Raw genomic sequence first — 25,675 nt, 5'->3', positions numbered from 1 at the left:
TAGAAGGGTTCTTAACAACTTACTTGTTATATCCTTTTCTTCAATAGTTCCACCTACTCCTTTGATTTGATTGGCAATCTCCTTTAGTCTTGTACTATACTGAGTTATGTTCTCACCTTCATTCATCCTCATGGATTCAAGTTGTCCTCTTAGACTATCTACTTTTGCTCTTTGAACATGTTCATCTCCTCCATACATAGATATGAGCTTATCCCACATTGCCTTTGCATCATTGCAGCCTTCTAGGTCATTAAACTCTGAGTCGGTCAATGCAGATGTTTTTTCAATCATTGCTTAGATATGTTCTTGCTTTGCCTTTATCTCTTCTGTTGTCAATGGATAGGTGCTCGGTGTAACAAAATCATTCTCCAGATAGTACACAACATATTCTCCAACTCCTGATAGATGTAGCTTCATTCTTTTCTGCCATGTAGAGAAACTTGACTTGTTCAGCTTCAGTGCATCCCTCTTATACATCTTAGGATATTTAACTCAAGTGCCTTCAAACTTTTCTTCTGGAGTCCAAAGCTCTGATACCAATTGATAGTTCTGATACTTAATGTAAGTACAGATCCAATAGCCAACAAGATGAGAGTGGGGGGGGTGAATCATACAAACTTAATCTTCCATAAAAACATCAGATTCAACCTCGGTAAGATATACTTCAGTAATAAAACCAAAACTGTTAAACATGAAAACTCAAAAGCATATAAACATCATAAACCTCATAACACCAGATTTAACGTGGAAACCCAAATAGGGAAAAACCACTATGGGATTTCGGACCCACTAAGAAATATACTCTTCTAGAGTATGCTTGATTAAAAGCAAATCCTGTTAAAGATTACAAACACATTGCTAGGTGTGACCCGGTTAAGGGATTTCCCTTAGATCTGTTAGGATCTTCACCTTGTTAGAAGTGACCTTGTTAAATGATTTCAAACACTCAATCAGAATGTCACCTTGCTAGAGGGTTTTACAAATAAGACCGTTAAGTCCACTCGATTAAGAGATTTTCTATCACTTTCACAAAATAACAGTAATAAAAATCTCTCTGCAACTTCACATCTAAAATGTTAAAGCAGATTTTTATTTGCTCAATACAATCTAGACATAGAACTAATCTTGTCCATCTGCTGGGCTTCTATACTCTATTATTCAAACAGGTCTTCAAGCTTCTGTGCTTGGTAATCACTATGTAGCATCCCTGTGCATACATTTGCCCGCATGCATTGTTTATCAATAGTTCCCTATTTATAAACAATTAGTTAACCGCTTAATCTCCTTGATCACATTTCCCATGATCAATCATAGCCATCAGATCTTCAAACTTTGACTAGGTTCAATGTATCTTTTGATCTGAAAAATATTTTACCCCGCCTAGGAACTTGCATACATTTTTTGGAACTTGTGCTAGGGTATTGCGGTTCAATCTAAACTGTAGATCTTCATGCCGACTTTCCTTTGCCACAGATTCATTAACAAACTTTATGCACGGCATACCAATCATCTAATCAGTTCTAGCTCATAAGTCTTCTTCATTAAATAACGCATGTAAACATTTAATGCATTCTGTTATAGCTCCGTTACAAATCGGTAACAACTCGGTGAATACTAAACTTCACTTGGTAGACATTCTGCCTTCATTAACTGATAACGATAACCTTAGGGTTTACCGACTAGGTTCTTTGCTTGGTAACATAGTATAGTATTAACCTTTACAATTTACAACATATGTATGATGTCAAAACAATCTAAACATCATGATCTCATCATTGTCTGACTCGGTAATAGTTGCCCATTGAATACCTTATTCATCATAATCTTTCTGTGTCTTTTACCGACATCTTTATACTCTTCAAATCATACTTCTCAAGATATGGCAACATCATACTGAATTAGAAAATCAATTTCTTGACATCAATGACAAAATAATAATATTAAGACAGTAAACATCCTTAATTAGTTATATCCATAATCATCAACAACCTTCTCAATATCCTTATTGAAATGTCAACAATCCTTCATTGTCTGTTATAATGTTAAATTGCCAACATTCATGTCCAAAGTTTCATATGGCCAAGGTTGCAAAGCAAGAATTACAAGAATTGCAGTTGAAACCTTTCAATTATGACTTCTAAAGTGTATGAAGGAAATCAGCCTACCCTGGATAATTTTTGAGCCAACCTCAAGGATATTTTTGAGGCAAGGTGATGCAGGAGCATCCCCAGTTCACAACAATCTTGCATCTGTTGGCATTATGTGAACCGTTATGTGGACATAATGACATTGTATGTTGTCATTGATGTCAATATGTTGAAGAGGTATGAACCGGCATATGTGAGAACCGGTATAACACTGTGAACCGTTATTTGTGCCAAAGTGAAGTGGTGTGCTTGTTCAAGGTGAACCGACATATGGTTATGGGAACCGGGACATGGAAGCGTTGTATGACTACCGGTTGGTAGTCTCAACTTCAGGCTTTCCAGTTGAAGTGCTTCAAGCATGTATGGCTCAACCGGTGATATTGTGTGATGAGTTAGCATTGTAATAAAGAACAGATCATGTTGCCATGTCAGCCTTGTGCACATGAAGGATCTTGCATAAAGGAGATTGTTCCTATCTACCTTGGGAATGTGCGAAGTCTGGAAACGGTGATAATGTGTGATGGGTTATCAGTCACTATGAAATCAGTGGAAAATGAATGATGGAGAATGTCTTGAGATTGGATCAAGATTGTTGCATTCAATATAGTATAATCAACCATCAGGATTGAACTGTTTTAATTCCTTAACCTAACAGGTCTAGGGTTTAGGGTTTATGCTACCGAGCTGTCTGTTGTCCTATAAGGTCAATGTTGTGATTCTTTCAGAGTTTGTTGGCAAAATTTGTGTGTGAGTATCCAAGAGAAGGGATACATGATTCTTGCCGGACCAGAGGAGAGAAGTGATACCTGTAGAGTGTAAGTGTAGAAGGTGAAGAGGATCTTAAGTGGATCTACATTGGCATTGAGTGCTCTTACCAGATCATTCTAATACCTGTTGATCTCTTACCACCTCAACAGTTAGAAAATCCCCTAACATGGTAGCCTTAACTGGCTTGCTGTAAATCCCTTAACAGGGTAACTTGAAGTTATTGAGATCTGGAAAGCTAGAGAGATCTGGAAATCCTTTAGCTATTGAGTTCTTGAAGTACTCTAACAAGGTACCCTTAATAGGGTTTAACCCTTAATCAGGTATTGTAGCCATCCCTTAACCGGGTGATCTCTAACAGGATCGGTTCCTAGCAAAACCTTTTGTAATGTCTTTAACTGGACAAGGCTCCTAACAGAGTAGACTTCCAAAGAGTTCAAAAACAACTTGTGGGTATTCATCCCCACCGTGGTTTTTCCCAGTTGGGTTTCCACGTGAAAAATATGTGTGTCATGTGTGATGCTTTTATCTTGTGATGCTTTTATCTTGTGATGCTTTGTTATTGCTTGTTAAGCATATGATGGTTATGTGTTTTATGCCTGTCAATAAAAAATGTTGAACTAGCTATTGTGAAGATATGATGATAGATTACCTATTTATGCATAAGGGTGAAATGGTAGTGTAGTTTTGAAGTTGAGTGGAAAGCTAAGTGAGTAACTGGTTTATGATTGTTTTATTTGTTCTAGGTTTTATCGGTTGCACTCTGTTTCAAACCGGTGTCACTATTTGCTAGTCATTTGGAGTAATTGCCATTGAACCGGTTTAGGACTGTATTTTGTCTGTACTGATTCACCCCCCCCTCTTAGTACTGGTTTGGTACTATTCATTCATCATTGAGTTATAAATTGGTATCAAAGCATCCTCTAGGTCCTCTGTGTTGTAAGCTTAACCGCTTGAGGTAAAGATCCCAGTCAAATAATGAAGAGGGAAGCTCCAAAGTTTAACAGGGAAAATTTTGGTATATGGAATGATAGGATGAAGATATTCATCAGAAGCATGGGTGCTCAACACTAGAGTTATGTTGAGAATGTCTATGTTGTCCCTACCGGTAATCTCACTGATGACCAAAAGAGAGAGATACAATAAAATGGGCAAGTCATGGAAACCCTTATTAGTAGTCTATCTGACATTGAGTTTATTGATGTTCAGGACAAGGTAAATCCCAAAGAGGTATGGGATGCTCTTGAAAATATCTATGGTGGTGATGAACATGTAAAACAGGCTAAGGAAGAAAGCCTAAGAGGGAAGTTTGAAGATATGCGGATGGTTGAAGGTGAGACCATTCAACAGTATGGAATAAGAATCAAAATAGTTGTTGGAGATATCAAGAGTGCAGGTGGTAAAATAGAAGATTCCACTGTGGTAAGCAAAGTCTTGAGATCCCTATTGCTGGTCTATGCAATAAGGGTTGCTGCTATTCAGGAATTGGGATCAATAGACAAGACTAAGGTATCCTTGGACTCCATCATAGCCAAGTTGACAACCTATGAGCTAAATAGTTTTGATGGCAGTGTTCAAAAGACTGAATTAGCTTTTAAAGCCTCTGCTATACCATCCAAAAAAGGAAAAGAAGCTAGCACTAGTGGTGAACCTAGACAGAGCAGAGAAATGGATGATGAGGAGATTCTGATGGCATTTGAAGCTCTCCTTGCTAGGAAGCTTCCTAAAGGAACTGGTAAATACAAAGGTAAGCTACCTTTGAAATGTTTTTCTTGTAACCGGATAAGACATATTGCTATAAACTGTCCTAATAGCGATAACAAGGACAAACCAGAAAGGTTCAGGAAATTCAAAGGAGGACACTAGAGAAACTGTTTTGTGGTAGTTGATGAAGGTGTTACAGATGAAGAATCAGAGGATGAAGAAAATGAAGATATTGTGTTTGTTGCTGTCAAAGAAGATGTGTTAGACAAGAAGGCTCTTGTCTCCCGGTTTGATAATTCCAATGAGTGGATCATTGACAGTGGTTGTTCTCACCATATGACTGGTGACCGGAGCAAGTTTCTATCCTTGGAGAAGTATGATGGTGGCGTGGTTCGCTTTGGCAATGATGCACCATGCATGGTATAAGGCAGAGGGTGCATCTCTTTGAATGGAAAGAGTAGTGCTGACAATGTGTACTAGGTTGATAGTCTCATACACAACCTTCTGAGTGTTTCCCAGCTGAATGACAGTGGCCTCACTCTGGAATTCAAGAATGGAGTTTGTAGAATCAAAGGAAAAGATGGTGAATTGGTGGCCACCGGCATGCAAACCAAAGGTAACCTATTTCATCTGAATGCAAATATAAGTACATGTCTTATGGCTAAATTTGATGGTAGCTGGATATGGCATAGGAGAGTCTGCCATGTAAACTTTGATAACATTGTAAAGGCCAGTAAGATCAAGCCAGTTAGAGGGTTGGCGGTGCTAAGCAAACCAGATAATACCTTGTGCAAAGAATATCAATTGGGGAAAATGTATTCCTCAACCTTTAAAGGTAAATCTTTCACCGCTAACAACTTGCTTGATCTTGTGCATACTGATTTGTGTGGTCCTATGAAAACTAGGACTGTGCAGGGTGATAGGCACTTCATGATTCTCACTGATGACCGCTCAAGAATGATGTGGGTCACATTATTGAAAGACAAGTCTGAATCCTTTGTAAATTTTAAAGCTTTCACAGCATTAGTGGAGAAGGAAAGTGGTAAAATGATCAAGTGCCTGAGAACTGATCAAGGAGGGGAATTCACTTCCAGTGAATTCAACAAGTATTGTGAAGAATTTGGCATCAAGAGGCAACTGTCTACCCCCCAAACTCCACAGTAGAATGGCCTAGCAGAAAGGAATAATCAGACTGTGGTTGAAGTAGCTAGAACCATGTTGATTCAAGGAAAGGTAGCTCACACCTTTTGGAGAGAAGCAGTAAGCACTGCAGTCTACACAATGAACAGAGTACTCATCAAGAAAGGTAAGGACAAAACTCCTTATGAGTATTGGACCGGTAAGAAACCTATGGTTAGCTACTTTAAGGTATTTGGTAGCAAATATTACATCAAGAGAAGTGAACATCAGGGCAAATTTGAAGCTAAATGTGATGAGGGAATATTCCTAGGATATTCCACCAAGAGTAAAGCTCTCAAGTGTTTCAACAATAGGACTCAGAGAATTATGGAAAGTATCAATGTGAGAGTTGATGAAACCTCTAAGAAACTAGAGGAAAATGGTAGTGAGCAAGCTGTAAATGAGTTGGTTGCAACCTTCTGGGAACCGGTTGTTAGTCAACCAAGTACCAGTAACAGTGTTCTTGAACCGGTGAATGCTGATACTGATGAAGATGAGGATCAAGAGGAAAAGCAAGAAGAACTAGTCAATACTATTCCTCGGTATGTCAAGCTGAATCATGATCATAAGCAGATCATAGGAGATAAGGATGCAGGAATCCTTACAAGAAGAAAGATCAGAGAAAACTCATGTATGATCTCTGAATTTGAGCCTAAATCATTCAAAGAGGCTCATAAAGATGTAGACTGGATCAAGGCAATGGAAGAGGAACTTGACCAGATAGAGAAAAATGGTATATGGTCCTTGGTACCTAGACCGGAGCATAAAAATGTCATTGGCACCAAATGGGTGTTCAGAAACAAGCTGAATGAGGATGGCACAGTGATTAGGAACAAAGCTAAATTGGTGTGCAAAGGATATGCTCAAGAAGAAGGAGAAGACTATGGAGAAACCTTTGCTCCTATAGCCAGATTGGAAGGAGTTCGTATGCTTCTTGCATATGCAGCTTTTAAAGGCTTCAAAGTATATCAAATGGATGTAAAATCTACATTCCTAAATGGTGTACTTGAAGAGGAGGTGTATATTGAGCAACCAGATGGGTTTACCCTATCTGAAGACAGTGACATAGTATGTAGGCTACATAAAGCCTTATATGGTCTAAAGCAAGCACCTAGGGCATGGTATGAGCGCCTACATTCCCATCTTGTGAAGATTGGATTTGAGAGAACAAGTGAAGATAGAAATATCTACTTTAAGTCTGAAGGAGATCAGATCCTGATCCGTGATGTATTTGTTGATGACATTATCTTTGGTGGAGATGACAAGATGAGTCATGAGTTTGCTGATGAGATGAAGGAAGAGTTTGAGATGTCACTCATAGGGGAGATTAAGTTCTTCATTGGACTACAGATCAAACAGATGAAGGATGGAATCTTTATCACTTAGTCCAAGTATGTCAAAGAGGTGTTGAAGACCTTTGGCATGGAAGCTAGCAAACCGGTTGGTACACTGATGGTGACCGGTTGTAAACTATCCAAAGAGGATGACTCAGCATTGGTTGATGGGAAGGAATACCGATCAATGATTGGTAAGTTGCATTATGTAGTGCATAACAGACCGGATAATGCACATGCAGTTGGCATTACTGCAAAGCTCTAGAAAGTCCAAGAGAATCCCACTTCGTTGCAGTCAAGCAGATTCTTAGGTATCTGAAGGGAACTATTGACTATGGATTGTGGTATCCATATAGCAAGGACTTCAACTTGAAAGTGTTCACAGATGCTGATTGGGTTGGTAATGTAGATGACCAGAAGAGCACAACTGGTGGTGCATTCTTCCTTGGTGGTAAACTGGTCTCATGGATGAGTAAAAAGCAGAGTTGTATCTCTCAGTCTACAGCGGAAGTGGAGTATGTTGTAGCTTTCATGAACTGCACTCAGACAATTTGGATGAAGCATGTATTGAAAGGCTTCAAAGTTCCTGTATCAGAACCGGTAAATATATTTTGTGACAATACTAGTGCAATTAATATCTCCAAGAATCTGGTTTTACATTCTAGAACCAAGCACTTTGAGCTTAAGTATCATTTCTTGAGGGAAAAGGTTCAGAACAAAGAGATTGCACTGGAGCATGTGTCCAGTAAGGAGCAGTTAGTAGACATATTCACCAAGCCTCTTCCAAAGACTACATTTACACATTTAAGAGGTGAATTAGGGGTACTACCCCTTTAGGAGGTGAACTAAAATTATATGCTACACTTAAGTCATGTATTGCATAGTCAAATCTTTCTTCAGGATTGATGTGTTGAAGGATGCTACTCCTCAAGGGGAGCAACATAATGGAACAGGGAAGCTTGTGCCTCCACTTTGGCATTGTTGTCAAAGGGGGAGAAGATGTAAATCGGAGAAGATATCTACAAAAATTGGGGGAGAAGATGTGAAGCGGAGAGATATCTTTGTATATTGCCATCAATGCCAAAGGGGGAGATTGTTGGCATTATGTGAACTGGTATGTGGACATAATGACATTGTATGTTGTCATTGATGTCAATATGTTGAAGAGGTATGAACCGACATATGTGAGAACCGATATAACACTATGAACCGACATATGTGAGAACCGATATAACACTATGAACCGACATTTGTGCCAAAGTGAAGCGGTGTGCTTGTTCAAGGTGAACCGGCATATGGTTATGGGAACTAGCACATGGAAGCATTATATGACTACCGGTTGGTAGTCTCAACTTTAGGGTTTCCGGTTGAAGTGCTTCAAGCCTATATGGCTCAACCGGTGATATTGTGTGATGAGTTAGCATTGTAATGAAGAACAGATCATGTTTCCACGTTAGCCTTGTGCACGTGAAGGATCTTGCATAAAGGAGATTGTTCCTATCTACCTCAAGAATGTGCGAAGTCTGTAAACGGTGATAACGTGTGATGGGTTATCAGCTGCCATGAAATCAGTGGAAAACAAACAATGGAGAATGTCTTGAGATTGGATCAAGAATGTTACATTCAATATAGTATGATCAATGGTCAGGATTGAACCGTTTGAATTCCTTAACCTAACAGGTCTAGGGTTTAGGGTTTATGCTACCGAGTTGTCTGTTGTCCTATAAGGTTGATGTTGTGATTCTTTCAGAGTTTGTTGGTAAAAGTTGTGTATGAGTATCCAAGAGAAGGGATACGTGATTCTTGCCAGACTAGAGGAGAGAAGTGATACCTGTAGAGTGTAAGTGCAGAAGGTGAAGAGGAGCTTAAGAGGATCTGCATTGGTATTGAGTGTTGTTACCAGATCATTGTAATACTTGTTGATCTCTTACCACCTCAACAGTTAGAAAATCCCCTAACATGGTAGCCTTAACTGACTTGCTGTAAATCCCTTAACAGGGTACTCGAAGTTATTGAGATCTGGAAAGCTAGAGAGCTCTGGAAATCCTTTAGCTATTGAGTTATTGAAATCCTCTAACAAGGTACCCTTAACAGTGTTTAACCCTTAACCGGGTGATCTCTAACAGGATCGGTTTCTAGCAAAACCTTTTGTAATGTCTTTAACCAGACAAGGCTCCTAATAGAGTGGACTTCCAAAGAGTTCAAAAACAGCTTGTGGGTATTCATCCCTACCGTGGTTTTTCCCAGTTGGGTTTCCACGTGAAAAATATGTGTGTCATGTGTGATGCTTTTATCTTGTGATGCTTTGTTATTGCCTGTTAAGCATATGATGGTTCTGTGTTTTATGCCTATCAATAAAACATGTTGAACTAGCTATTGTGAAGATATGATGATAGATTACCTGCTCATGCATAAGGGTGAAATGGTAGTGTAGTTTTGAAGCTGAGTGGAAAGCTAAGTGAGTAACCAGTTTATGATTGTTTTAGTTGTTCTAGGTTTTACCAATTGCGCTTTGTTTCAAACTGGTGTCACTATTTGCCAGTCATTTGGAGTAATTGCCATTGAACTGGTTTAGGACTGTATTTTGTCTGTACTGATTTACCCCCCCTCTCAGTACCGGTTTGGTACTATTCATTCATCATTGAGTTATCAACATCAACCAAAAATATTTTCTTTTATGTTTTGTTTTCTGTTTGTAGTTTCAATTTTCCTTTCTGTGTGTCCCGGTTTTGGCTCACTAGATCCTATGGAGCTGGATTCTACTTGAAGACTTGATCATATTTCTTGCTTTCAAACCACATCTCAGTTGGATCAATTTTTGACAAGATATTGCTACTAATTTCCATGACAATTTCTTGTTACCGGTTGTTCCTTTGTTACCGGTTGTCTGAGACCTATTTTGGTGATCTACCAGAACCCATTCCAAAGCTTACGGAGCCTTGGAAGTTGATCTCGATGTTTCTTGGTGTGTGGCTGACCTTCTATGTTTCATCCTTTGGATTTTCCAGAGGAATCTCTTGGTGGAGGCCGACCTTGTTCATTTTGCACGTTAGATCTCGTTCTTCGGGTTTTGATCCCTTTTGGGCCAACCGGATCCTTTGGATCGATATATATTTATAATCATGATTTAGAATATATTAAATAATATATCAATTAGACCAATCAAAGATATATTGTTCCTAGAAGATAGATCTTTCGGTTCAAGGTCCCGATGTGAACTATTCTACCAGGCCTGTGTGCCAATATGTTGTAACCTGGTTGTTATCAGTTGGATGTAATCATATTTCATGCAATAAAACTATCTATTTTGCATTGCCTCCATCATGTCTGTGTGTTTCCATAGTGTTTACTCTTGTTGACCAGTTTGGACTGATCTCCTTGAGGTCCCTTCTCACCGGTGACTACTTTACAATTGAGAAATACTATCATCGCCTCACTGTTTCTCAAATAAGGGATTTTGGTATTGAGACCAACCTACCCAAACAACTACATGATGATGGTATTTTGTTGGATCCTATGTATAATGAAACAAGAATAGCTAAAAGGCCGCTCCCTCAAATCAGATGGTCACAATAAGAAGTTGTAGATATTGATACCATCTCTTGGCCGATAATAGATAGAACTAAGAAATGGTCAAGTCTCATAATTAAACCCATTGCCTCTAAAGGGAAACAAAAGAATATCCTGACTGACAATCGTCAATCAAGAATTCACAAGGAATATACAAGGAGGACATGGCCGAAGTTGAGGAAGAATACATCCACAGACCCGGAGGAAGAAGCTGAGAATCCTTTAACCATGAAAGAACTAAAGCAGAATTTGAATGAAAAAATGAAAGAGGCCGAATATTTGGCAAAACAAGCGAGTCTAGGAATTACTGCCAGCCTAGGGGCCACACGCAAGCAAAAATTCATCCTGCCAGGCCTGCTATTGAAAGTGCTATAGCTACGACAAAGCAACCTGCTCTAGAGGCTCAACCCTCCAGTGCCACCACCACCACCACTACCACGACTACCATCACTCCTACTACCACTACTACTACATCTGTAACAACAACTCCTGCCACTACATCAATTATATCTATTGCACTAGATATGACAACAACACTTCCACCCTTGGTTACAACAATGGTCACCCCACCTTCTGTCATTTCACAGATGCTTGCGCTTGCAATGACTTCCACAAAGGAGACAATAATTATCCATAATGTAGAGTCAAAATCAGATCAAGAGGGAGCAGAGCCAACACCAAAGAAGGAAGAGCCCAAGAAGAGGAAACAAATGACTCCTTCTAGTGCGGAGAAACGATGGGGGGCCATTGTACAAAAGGTTTCAGAACTTCAATAGGTAACCCCCATGGACACAGATGATCAGGGTCTGTAGAAACAACAAGGTGAAGAGGGGGAAATGAGACAAGCATGGGATGAAGAGAATGATGAAAGACTTTTTCTCACTCCACGAGATGTAAAAAACATGTTGAAAGACATCACAAGTGGAGAAACAAAATAACAAGGTCAAGAGCCGGCCAAAGATTTTAACGAGAAAGTGAGCGCAAGATTGGAAGAATACCAACAACAACTTGATGTAGATAATTCTCTACAGAAAAACTTGGCTCAACAAATGCTTTCACAACAACAACTTGCCATCCGAATGCCTCCTACCCAAGAAGAGACCCAAATTCCTCCTGATACACATGATGCAGAACAAGAGCAACATCAGGAGGAGGAACCAAAACAAGAAGCTGGAAGGGTGATGACGCAAATATCCACCCAAGGAGGAGATATGGATGAAGGAACAACGCAATGGTTAACATTCACTTTCAATAAGAAACAAAAGGCGGTGTTGCCCAAACTCTCACTGCAACAAGCTATTATGGAGGAGATGAAGAAAATAAAGAAGGCTAAAAAAATTCATCATTTATCTAGAACTGGCTCCGGTGAAGTAATTGCTAATATCGCATCTCTTGTGGAGGCTGAAGGGGAAGGTCCTTCTACATATCAAGTATCATAGTTTAGGCTTGGGAAGTAGACAAAGTGGGGAGAGCTTGACACTTTAGAGTTTTCTACAAGTGTAGCAAGGAACATAATAGAGAAGGAGCATAACTCCCAGCTGCAGGTAAAGGCGCAGTTATAACAATATAAACAATTTCTTGTAGAGATGGGGAAACTTTTGGATTCAAGGGCCGATGACACTGCCATCCACATCATCACTCCCAAAAGGTTACGTAAGAGTCTTGATTGAAATAAGAAAAGTAGCTGCCACTATGAAATCATGGGCAAAAGATAATATCTCAAAGGTAAAACTATTTCTACAACATACAACAGGAATTTATGAAAGAGTCCTCAAAACATAGAAAGCAATAAGAGACTCCTCAACAAATTGGGAAGTAAGAATTAGAGACTTCACCAAGTAGTGTAGAAATTTGAATAAAATATTGGCCTTGGGGGAAGAATTGTGTAAAAATGAGGATTTGCTCGGAGGTGATGATTTTTATAGTTTACAGTCTTATATTTTTGTAATAGAGTTTAAAATAGAAGTTCTTGAGCAGTGTAGGTCGAAGATTTTGGAGGCGCTTGCTCCTCTTTTGAAGTCAATAAGTAAATATAAGAATTTTGTAAAGAAGCTATTAGGCGCATATGGTCATGACATTTTGAGGGATGGTCGCCTGAAGGAAGGTGTAGTGCTAGGCCAATGGGACCAATATGCGGCTCATCATTTTACACCTACAGTTGAGTTTAATACAAGATTGATGGATAAGTATTCATTTTTTACTTCCTAGTGTATACATGCAAAGGGGGTGATTGATAAGTTGGTCGACAGGTGGGAGCACACAAAGCAAATTTTGAAGAGGTCTGAGTTCCAGATTTTGTATGTTGCTGATCCTTTTGAAGACACAGTTGCATGTTACATTAGTAACTATAAGAGATATAAAAGGAGTAGTGGTTAAACATATAGCTATTGCACATGCAGTTTTGACTGCTTTTTGAAGATATTTTTGATTACCACAAAGGTTGAGAATTCAACTGTTGCACAACACTGGGTAAGTGCACAAAGTTGTGTCCACTTAGTGTGGAAGTTTTACACTTGGAAAAAAATGGCAAATCTCACGGAGCGCATGAGAAATGAAATGGGATCCCAAGCCAAAATTTGAAACAGGATCCCGTTTAGCTTTGAGATCTCGAGTCTAGATCTAAGAATCAGGATCCTGTTTCAAAAACAAAACGGGATCCCATTTCTTTTTTTTTTTAATTTTTAATTTTTTTCTAATTTTTTTTTTAATTTTAATTTTTTTTAATTTTTAATTTTTTAATTTTTTTTTTATAAAAAATACAAGCTATATATACATGAAATATAAAATTTATATATAAGTCACATTTCTCTTTGTCTTTTTTTTCCTTTCTATCTCACTTTGTCCCCTCTCTCCCAAAATCTAAAACTATGTCTCTACCTCTCTCTCACGTCCTTGACTCTTTACTCTTTATCTTCGCTATCTCTATACACCTCCCCTTACCCCCTACCTACCTATATTTCTCTATATATACATCTCTACCTCTCTCTTAATGTACCATCTCTCTCTCCCAACCAACTTATCTTTCTCTACATATGTCATAATAGGTCCTACTAAGGGGTCTTATGTCATAATAGGTCCTAGTAAGAGGTATAATGTCTTAATAGGTCCTCTTAAGGGGTCTTATGACATAATAGGACCTATTATGATATAATAGGTCCTATTATGTCACAATGGGACCTTCTTATGACATAATAGGTCACATTATGACATTATAGGTCCTATTATGTCACAATAGGTCCTATTATGACATACTACCCCTTAACAAGTCCTAATAAGGGGTATAAAGTCATAATAGGTCCTCTTAAGGGGTTTTATGACATAATATGACCTATGATGTCATAATAGGACTTATTACATCATCATAGATCTTATTATGTCATTATTAGTCCTATTATGACATAATACCCTTTAACAGGTCCTACTAAGGGGTATAATGTCATAATAGGTCCTTTTAAGGGGTCTTATGACATTATAGGACCTATTACATTATATGACCTATTATGACATAATAGGTCCTATTATGTGATAATCTTATTATGTCATAATAGATCCTACTAAGGGGTCTTATGTTATAATAGGTCCTCTTAAGGGGTCTTATGATATAATAGGACACTATTATGACATAATAGGTCCTATTATGTCACAATGTGACCCATTATGACATAATAGGACCTATTATGTCACAATAGGTCCTATTATGTCACAATGTGACCCATTATGACATAATAGGACCTATTATGTCACAATAGGTCCTATTATGTCACAATGTGACCTATTATGACATAATAGGTCATATTATGGTATTATAGGTTCTATTATGTCACAATGTGACCTATTATGACATAATAGGTTGTATTATGACATTATAGGTCTTATTATGTCACAATAGGCCCTGTTATGACATAATACCCCTTAACTTTCTCTAAAAGTACCATCTCTCTCTCCCAACCAACTTATCTTTCTCTACATATGTCATAATAGGTCCTACTAAGGGGTCTTATGTCATAATAGGTCCTGGTAAGAGGTATAATGTCATAATAGGTCCTCTTAAGAGGTCTTATGACATAATAAGTCATATATGACATAATAGGTCGTATTATGTCAAAATAGGACCTATTATGTCACAATGGGACCTATTAGGACATAATAGGTCATATTATGACATTATAGGTCCTATTATGTCATAATATGTCCTATTATGACATAATACCCCTTAACAAGTCATAGTAAGGGGTATAAAGTCATAATAGGTCCTCTTAAGGGGTTTTATGACATAATATGACATATGATGTCATAATAGGACCTATGATGACATAATAGAACCTATTACATTATCATAGATCCTATTATATCATTATTAGTCCTATTATGACATAATATCCTTTAACAAGTCCTACTAAGGGGTATAATGTCATAATAGGTCCTCTTAAGGGGTCTTATGACATAATAGGACCTATTATGACATGACACGTCCTCTTAAGGGGTCTTATGATATTATAGGACTTATTATGTCATAATAGGTCCTATTATGTGATAATCAATCCTATTATGTCATAATAGGTCCTACTAAGGCTTGTTTTATGTCATAATAGGTCCTAGTAAAAGGTATAATGTCATAATAGGTCCTCTTAAGGGGTCTTATGACATGATAGGACCTATTATGACATAATAGGTCCTATTATGTGATACTTGATCTTATTATGTCATAATAGGTCCTACTAAGGGGTCTTATATCATAATAGGTCCTTGTAAAAGGTATAATGCCATAATAGGTCCTCTTCAAGGATCTTATGACATAATAGGTTGTATTATGTCACAATAGGACCTATTATGACATAACAAGACCTATTATGTCATAAGATCCCTGAAGAGGACCTATTATGGCATTATACCTTTTACAAGGACCTATTATGATATAAGACCCCTTAGGAGGACCTATTATGACATAATAAGATCAAGTATCACATAATAGGACCTATTATGTCATAATAGGTCCTATCATGTCATAAGACCCCTTAAGAGGACCTATTATGACATTATACCTTTTACTAGGACCTATTATGACATAATAGGATTGATTATCACATAATAGGACCTATTATGACATAATAAGTCCTATAATATCATAAGACCCCTTAAGAGGACGTGTCATGTCATAATAGGTCCTATTATGTCATAAGACCCCTTAAGAGGACCTATTATGACATAATAGGTTGTATTATGTCACAATAGGACCTATTATGACATAACAAGACCTATTATGTCACACTAGGACCTATTATGATATAATAGGTCATATTATGACATTATAGGTCGTATTATGTCACAATAGGTCCTATTATGACATAATACCCCTCAACTCTCTCTAAACGTACCATCTCTCTCTTCCAACCAAGTTATCTTTCTCTACATATGTCATAATAGGTCCTACTAAGGGGTCTTATGTCACAATAGGTCCTCTTAAGGGGTCTTATGACATAATAGGTCCTATTATGACATAACAAGTCATACTATGTCATAATAGGACCTATTATGACATAATAAGTTGTATTATGTCATAATAGGACCTATTATGTCACAATGGGACCTATTATGACATAATACCCCTTAACATGTCCTTGTAAGGGGTATAAAGTCATAATAGGTCCCCTTAAGGGGGTTTATGACATAATATGACCTATGATGTCATAATAGGACCTATGATGACATAATAGGACCTATTACATCATCATAGATCCTATTATATCATAATTGGTCCTTTTATGACATAATATCCTTTAACAGGTCCTACTAAGGGGCATAATGTTATAATAGGTCCTCTTAAGGTGTCTTATAGCATAATAGGACTAATTATGACACGAAAAGTTCTCTTAAGGGGTCTTATGACATTATAGGACCTATATGACATAATAAGTCCTATTATGTGATAATCGATCATATTATGTCATAATAGATCCTACTAAGGGGTCTTATGTCATAATAGGTCCTAGTAAGAGGTATAATGTCATAATAGGTCCTCTTAAGGGGTATTATGACACAAAAGGACCTATTATGTCACAATGAGACCTATTATGACATAAGAGGTCGTAATATGACATTATAGATCCTATTATGTCACAATAGGTCATGTTATGATATAATACCCCTTAACAAGTCCTACTAAGGGGTATAAAGTTAATAGGTCCTCTTAAGGGCTTTTATGACATAATATGACCTATGATGTCATAAAAGGACCTATGGCGACATAATATGACCTATTATGTCATCATAGATCTTATTATGTCATAATCAGTCCTATTATGACATAATACCCTTCAATAGGTCCTACTTAGGGGTATAATGTCATAATACGTCCTCTTAAGGGGTCTTATGACATAATAGGACCTATTATGACATGACATGTCCTCTTCAGGGGTCTTATGACATTATAAGACCTATTATGACATAATAGATCCTATTATGTGATAATTGATCCTATTATGTCATAATAATAGGTCCCATTAAGATGTATAATGTCAAAAATAGGTCCTTTTGAGGGGTCTTATGACATAATATGACCTATTATGACTTAATAGGTCGTATTATATCATAATAGGACCTATTGTGACACAATAGGACCTATTATGACACAATAGGACCTATTATGTCACAATGGGACCTATTATGTCACAATGAGACTTATTATGACATAATAGGTTGTATTATGACATTATAGGTCCTATTACGTCACAATTTATAAGATCTTCTAAAATATAGAATATGTATTATAACTCCTAGAGATCTGAAACCACTCTCAAACATCCTGCCAATATATACATGAAATATAACTTAAAGCATAAGAAAGGAAAAAGACAAAGGGAAATGTGACTTAAAATTAAATGTTACATTTCATGTATATATAGTTTGTTTGAAAAACAAAAAAACAAAAAAAAAATTGTATATATAGTTTTTTTTTTTTTTAAAATAATTTTTTGTAAAAAAAATAAAAAATTAGAAAAAGGGAAACAAGATCCTGTTTGCTAAATGTGTTTTTAATTATTTTAAAAAATGAAACAGGATCCTGTTTCGTAAACGGGATCCCGTTTCTAAAAATTTCAAACTTTGGTTTGATTGTAGCTTCGGTTTTGGCTTGGGAAATGGCTTGGAGAGCCGACCCTTTGGCTTGGACCTAGTTTGACTTGCAACTTGAAGGCCAAATCAATCTTCATATAAAATAATGACTTCAAAAATATATTTGAACACCAAATTTTCAGATTTTTTTTAAACAATGAAAATCCATTATAGCAGAGACTGTCTAGATTCGAAATATGTAAGTTTTTTTAAAAATGGATCAATATTTTTATTTTTAAAATAATTACTAATGAAAGAGGTCTATAAACTCGAAATAACATGGTTTTTTAGTTTTTTAATAACTTTTTTGTCTCTAAGTTTTTTGAATTTTTTTTTAATATGGCATCAAACTAGAGACAATTCTATACATTTAAAAATAAAAATAAAAATGTTAAGTTTAGGTCAAATTATGCTTGCCGTACACAAGAATTTTTCAAAACAATGATTATTCCCAATAAAAAAATAACAAAAAAACAATATGCAGAAAAAAATTACAAAAAAATATTCTCATCAAAGGTGAGTGAGTTATAGATCTTTTCCCAAAAGGATTTATAAAAATAATTTCATTTAGGTCAAATTATCCTTGTCGTACATGGGCATGGTATGGTCTTGAAAAGTGACTTTTAAACTATAGGTTTTAGTAATGCCTATTCAAAATTCATTTTTAAGATCTGGGTATTAAAATAAATTACATATTTAGAAAGTGAACTTCGAGCACTACATTTTCTACTACTAAATTTTTTCAAGATTCATTCTTTAAGTGCCTCAAATATTTAGGTCAAACAAGATGAAATTGAAAAAAAAAGGGAAAAAACTTCCACTTTTTGGCCAAAAAGTGGACACAGCTTCTTGCAGGTACCCCACTGACTTCAGTTTTTGGGCAAAATTTTGAATGGCTGTAATGGCCAATTCCGAGAACACATGTTTCGTAATAATATTTAATTGGTAGTTTCATTGGAGTTTAAGGCAGAGACTTGCATGTCAACTGCAGCTCCTTGTTTTTGTAGCTCTTAGTTTAGATAGCTTTTAATTCCTAGAATTTAGGACTTGAAACTGTATAAATTAGAGATTTTGATTCATTGTAATGGTCTGCAAATTGATGATTTGAGGTCCAATTTAGAGATTTCGATGCGGAGTATTATGAGTTTAGAAGATTTTGTGATACTCTTTGAAGTTTAACACAAAAAAGAAGCTTGTGGATTGTCTGATCTACTTGTGTGTTTTATATGGTTATGTTTTTCATTATTTGGTAACTTCTATTATTTGAACTAGCAACTAGTTCTTCTGGATACCATGTTATTTTATGAATCATATTGCACATGTAAATGGTATATGTGGATTAAATTGATAGGGTGATTATTGGTTTGATGATATTCATTTCCGTTGCTATTTGAAGTTTTCTGACTTTATATATTTTCTGGAGTTTGTCATTTGAATGTTGATTTAGTAATATTGATAATACTGGGTTATGAAATTCTAACCGTGTGGATCATTCAGTTCTTATTGTGTTGATTTCATTGTTATTTCCTTGTTCCCCTGATCTATCTTTTGCTGTTTATTTTTGAGAGAATCTAAATCATAAAATACAAAAAAAAGTAGGTAATTTGAAATTTTTTCAACCAGCAGGCCCCTTGACATGTACAATCACATCAACCATTGAGTTGCCCATCACTGTCAAGACCCGACTATAAAGACCCTGGAGTAGTTAGTTTCCCAAAATTTATTTCTTTTTGTGAGAGCTGGTGAGTGTTCACATAAAATACCTAACTATTGGTGAGTGTGTCAAAACACCCATCAATAGGTCCATCCCATATTGCATCAAACTTGGAATGCTCCCCAGGTTTTCTTCTACGCTCATCCAATTTGAAAGCTAAATTACCAATACTGAAATCTATTGGCTTTACTCTTTTGTCAAAAGAATTTTTCATCTGAGCTTGATGAATTTCAAGATGTCTCAATGCTTCTTTTTCTAATTTTCTCTAACTCCATTAGTTGTGCAAGCTTTACTTCCATAGGCTGCTCCTCTAGCAGCTCAAGTTCCTTATGAAATTGAGAGTTGGAAATTCAACAAAAAATGGTAATTTAGCTTCCTTACCATAAGTGAGAATATAAGGAGAGAAACCAGTAGCCCTCTTAGGAGTTATCCTATCAACCCAAAGGGATAATTTCAACTTATCATGTCACGTTCTTTGGTTATCTTCAATTATCTTTTTGATGATCTTGATCAAATTTTTGTTGGTGGATTTCACCTGCCCATTACCCTTTGGGTAATAATTACATGAAGTGTTCAAAAAAATATTATATTTTATAGACCAATCCGAAATCCTCAAACCAATAAAAGCTAGTGCATTGTCAAAAATAATAGCATTAGGAGCACAAAATCTTGATAAAAATTCAACACTGATGTTTCATTTGCTTCAAGCAACGACCTCGGTCCATATAGTAAAATAATCTATTGCTGTTAGAATCCATTTGTGGCCTGCACTTGAAGTTGGGTTAATAGGTCCAATGAAATCAATACCCCATTTAGCAAAAGGTTGCTTTATCTAAATGGGGTGTAGAGGTAAGGCTATCAGCCTTTGCTTCCTTGCAAACAATGAACATTTTTCACACTTTCTAACCCAAGCAAATACATCTTTGAATATGTCTGGCCAATAATAGCCAACTTTCATAATTTTCAAGGTTGTTATCCTTTCTATAAAATGTCCTCTTGAAGGCCTTTTATGAAACTCTTCTAGCAGCTTATCTATCTTATCAAGCTCAATACATTTCAACAAAATACTATGAAAATCTCTCCTATACAGTAGACCATTAATAAAAACATAGGGGATAGCTTGTAGTCTATAGTACCTTCTCTTTTCCCTATCCAAACCTTCTGGACAACTACCAGTCTATAGATATCAAATCATTTACTGCACCTAGCTTGTATTAGGGGTTGAATCGACATCTTTTTCCTCATTGCTGAACACCGTTGCAACATTTCCGTCCTCTATCAATGTGTGCTCTGTATTCTTGACAAGATGTTCACACAAACCCTTTCCCCTAATAAGCTTAATAACTTTTATGTCAACATAAAATTCCATTACTCTAGGTATCCAACCAACCCTTTTATCATTCATATCCTTATTAAGCAAGAAATTTTCAACAGTTGGATGGGCAACCATTAGTTGTATTATGTTTTTAGAGAGCATATACCTAAAATTTTTAAGGCTTCTAATGATAGCTAACACATGATTTTCAACAAATGAATATTTTACCTTATAATCATGTAATACTTGGCTGAAAAATGCGACAGGCTGTTCCAAGGCTTCGTCATTCTGTTGGCATAACATAGCTAAAATGGTGTCAATGCCTCCAAAAGCATATTAAATTAAATCCTTTTCATAGTTTGGATTAATAAGAGTTGGGGCAGCTGCAAGGACTTCTTTAATTTTCTCAAAGCTTCTCTTACCTTCTTTAGTCCAACTAAAAGGTACATTTTTCTTAAGCATAGTTGTGAGAGGTTGCAATAATTCTACAATATTAGGTATAAACCTTCTCATAAAGTTAATCCCACCAAGAAAACTTTATAAGCCTTTCTTATGTGTTGGTAGGGGTAAATCTAGAATGACACTTACTCTTTCCGGGTCAATGGCGATTCCATGTTTAGACACCACATAGCCAAGCAATCTGTCGTCATGAACAATAAATACACTTTATTTTGGATTAAGGGATAGTCCAAACTTCCTGCATCTTTCAAAAACCTTCCTTAAATGAAATAAATGATCATTAGCCTCTTTAGAAAAAATAGTAATGTGATCAAGGTAGACCAAGGCAATCTTGTACATTAAGAGCTGAAAAGCCATATCCATAGCCTTTTGAAAGGTTGCCCCATTATTGGACAAACCAAAAGGCATCCTTTTATAAGCCATGGTACCCCATTTAGTGGTAAAAGTTGCCTTAAACTGGTCTTCCCATTTTACCAATATCTGGTTGTAACAGAATAACCATTCATCATGGAAAACCTCTCTATTCCTGATACTACCTGAAGGATCTGCTCCATAGAAGGCAATGGATGGTGGTATTTTAATGAGGCTCTATTTAAATCACAAAAATCAACACATAGACTAATCTCCCCATTATTTTTCCTAACAGGTACAAGGTTTGAAACCCATGAGGTATGCTTAATGGGAAATATAATATTACTCTCAATCAGCTTGTTCAATTCTTACTTCATAAGGGGCTCCAGCTTAGGATTTAAAGGCTTGTACTTCTTTTTTATAGGTTTGGCATTAGGCTCAAGCTCTATGGTATGTTGAGCAATCCGGGGATCAAATCCCTTTAAATCACTATATTCCATGTGAAAATGTCACTAAACTCTTGAAAAAAGATGAATAAATGCATGCTTTTCTTCTGCTGAACACACTACCTAATTTAAGAAGTCTTTCCTTGAAGACCTCAACCTCTTCATAATGATCTTCCTGAACTTGTATGTTGGCCTTGGGCTTCCTATCTTCATCATCAGTATTAAAAACTGATTCTAGGGTGACCAAGCCCTTTGACATCTTATTGTATTTTAGCTAAATGATTTAGTCACCATACTGATGTTGCAACTTCTCCTAATTAGCATGCGAGATCTCAACTTCTTCCCTTAAGAAATTCACTATTTATTGGTCACTATGAAACACCTGCTAGTATATGTTATTATCTAGTACAACAAGTCTAACAACAATCTTAACGTGCTAATTACTACCACTGCTAATTTATTTAGGAATGTCAAATTCAACACCAATTGCAGCTAACTTATCAACACATTTATTCTAATTTCTAGGTATGGAAATCAAATTAAACGCTTCAAATTCTTCAATAATACCCCACATGCTATGCTTATATGACTTAAGCAAGTTATTCTTGGTCACATTTCGATTCCTTACCTAATTCACAATAAGCTCATTGTCTCCGTATACCTTCAAACAACTGATACCTCGCCTTCTTTCCCACTCCAAGCCATGAATTAGAGCTCCATATTCAACATTATTATTAGAACAACTGAAACAAAATTTGAAAGTTGAATAATATCTCTCACCTCTTGGGGAGACACACATGCATCTACCACCAACACCAACTTTACTCCTGGAACCATCAAAATACAATTCCCAAACCTCATTAACTTGTTGTCTGCATTGTTGTTCTGCATTCCTCTCAAGGTTAGGCAGAAATGAATCAACTTAATGCATTAAATACACACCCAAACCAACTTCTTCTAGCTGCTCATATGGACCATCCCCATTAGTCAATCGAGGAGAACATCTAGTATACCCTTGGTTTGTGTATTGGCCTCATGAACAATAGGTTGCTCCTCTTGTTCTCTTGTAAGCAAATTGGCATTAATAGAGGGTGAATTTTTAAGGCTCAATATGATCCCTAGCTATGGGCTCTAATTTGATAGTCACCTTAGTGTCACACCTAGTTCTAAACAACATATGAGACCAATCTAAGGATAACTAACCTCCTATTTTTGCAGTAAATCTCTTGATAGACAAATAGAAAAGTATGGAGGTAACTCAATGGCATAGATATCCTGTGGGATAGAAAAGTTTGGACAAGCATAAAGGGTCCAACTCAGGCCTTTAATAACTCCTACTATGCTAATAATAGTTCCATCCAGATGAACTGTAGTACCCCTACTCGTTTGAACTTATTGGAATCATATTTTATTGGTTGTTTTTAGTGGATACATTACCATGATTTGTTATTCAGACTTATCTGACATTATTTCAGGCTTTATATGGATATGAGATGCATAATTTATTTGCAGTATTTCAGTACTTGTGATTTATGGCATTTTATGGATTATTGCTATGTACTGACACTTTACTTTATCTATGCAATGTATGTTGTGTGTCTGCGAGTGTATTGGATGCAAGGAGATGATTTTTCTTCACTCATTTCGGTGAGATAGGGAACATCGCGATTCTCCTTCATCGGTGTGTATGTAGTGTTTTCTGTATTGTATATATGCATGTGTGGTTTGGTGATGCAAGATATTGCAGGTACAAGTATTGGGTAGGTACGGGGTATCATCTCCACCTGGCTTCACAAGTCTGAGCGTGCCTTATATTTTCTGATGGAAGTGGAGGAGATAGTAGTTGACCTTGTTTTATTCAGTTACACTCGTGTGAGTATCGTCAGTTGGTTATTCGGTCAATTTATTCGGCTTTCGTATTTTGTTGTTTGATCTTTTATGAGTAATTGCTTGATGTTTGCTCAGTTTGTGTGTTTAGTCATTTTAATTGTTACATGTTATGATTTATTTGTCTATGAAGGGTGAAAAATTGTTAATAATGTGAATTAAGTAGTGACTCTATGATTTAACATCTTTCGTGTAGAAGTAGGTGAATTATCGAAACTATGTTCGATGTTTGGTTTTCAAATTGTACTATAGTTATACGTATTTTATATGTAGATTCAGACTCACACACACACACACACACACACACACACACACACACACACACACACACACACACACATATACGTGTAGGTAATTAGGAGTCATGTTCAATTATGTTGATTATTGTAATAGGATTATTTGGAAGTTGAATAAATTAGAGTTTACAATATAATGTACCATATATATATAGAATGATTGATTTTTAATTAATCATTTTGTTATATTGATGCAAGTTAAATAACTGTGAAATCGATTGTATGTATATATATATATATATAAATAATTATTGTGAGAATAAATATATATACATATTATATATATGTATATGAATCGCCCATATACTTGTATGAATCGACCATATACAAATATATAAATATGTAATTATGATATATAAAAAATATATTTTTTAAAAAATTATAAATATTGTTTTAATGGAAAACCGAAATATATATTTAATTTGTTAAATAATGATTAATGTTTAAAAATATATATATTAGTGGAAGGGTCATTAAATATATATTAAAAACATATAATAAAAAAAAAATGGAAATTAAAATAAATTAAAAAAAAATATGATATAACAATAATAGCAAATAATGAAAGGTGGCAGGTTTAAAGTCTTAAAACTTAAGTTGACGGTGAGTAAATGACAGAGTAACCGTAGGGTTGGTCGACCTAGGCACCATGACTCATGGTGAAACATGGCAGAGACTTGGCAGGCCGATGGTCAATGGACGGGGAGATTTGGCAACGTGAGCGATATTCAAGTTCATGACAAACACTTAAGTGTTTGTAAACATGTCTAAACTTGCCAACCCCTCCACCAAGTGAGCAATCTACCACATAGTAGCCATTGAGACTTGGGAGATCACTGTTCACGCAACCCACCATTTGCACGCAGAAGTCGATAGTGGACTTGGCAAAACTATAGTTAACCCCTCTACCTTTCTATTAAAACCTGACATCGACCGCTCCTCCCATTTAAAACACATACTTCACGTAGGCTGAATGTGGTGGGAGGTAAACATAAGGTAAGGGAAACATCTTTTAAATAAGCTGCACCATGTTGCAATGAGCACCGATTGTTATGCAACTATGTCCAGCAAGCTATATGGTGGTAGGCTAACTTGGAAAGTAACGTGGAGATCAAGGATAGATCTTGCAGCGTGTGCAATAATCTCGGCCATGACAACTCCTCATTCCACAAGAAATGCGTCGACTGCCATATAATCCATGATATGATACTTATAATTGCAGAGGGAGATGAGTTAGAAGGCATTTGTGCCATGGATTTAGGAAAACCAACGATAGGGAGAGATGCATAGTCAACTCATGCACTCCGAACTATAGAAACTTGTTAGACGTGTAAACTAAAGGATAGGATAAACAATTAGTATAATTAAGACTTGAGATGGAGTTAAGTTGAAAACTCA

This window comes from Cryptomeria japonica, chromosome 11 (genome assembly GCF_030272615.1).
Source record: "Cryptomeria japonica chromosome 11, Sugi_1.0, whole genome shotgun sequence".
Taxonomy (NCBI): domain Eukaryota; kingdom Viridiplantae; phylum Streptophyta; class Pinopsida; order Cupressales; family Cupressaceae; genus Cryptomeria; species Cryptomeria japonica.
This window is presented reverse-complemented; position numbering follows the sequence as displayed.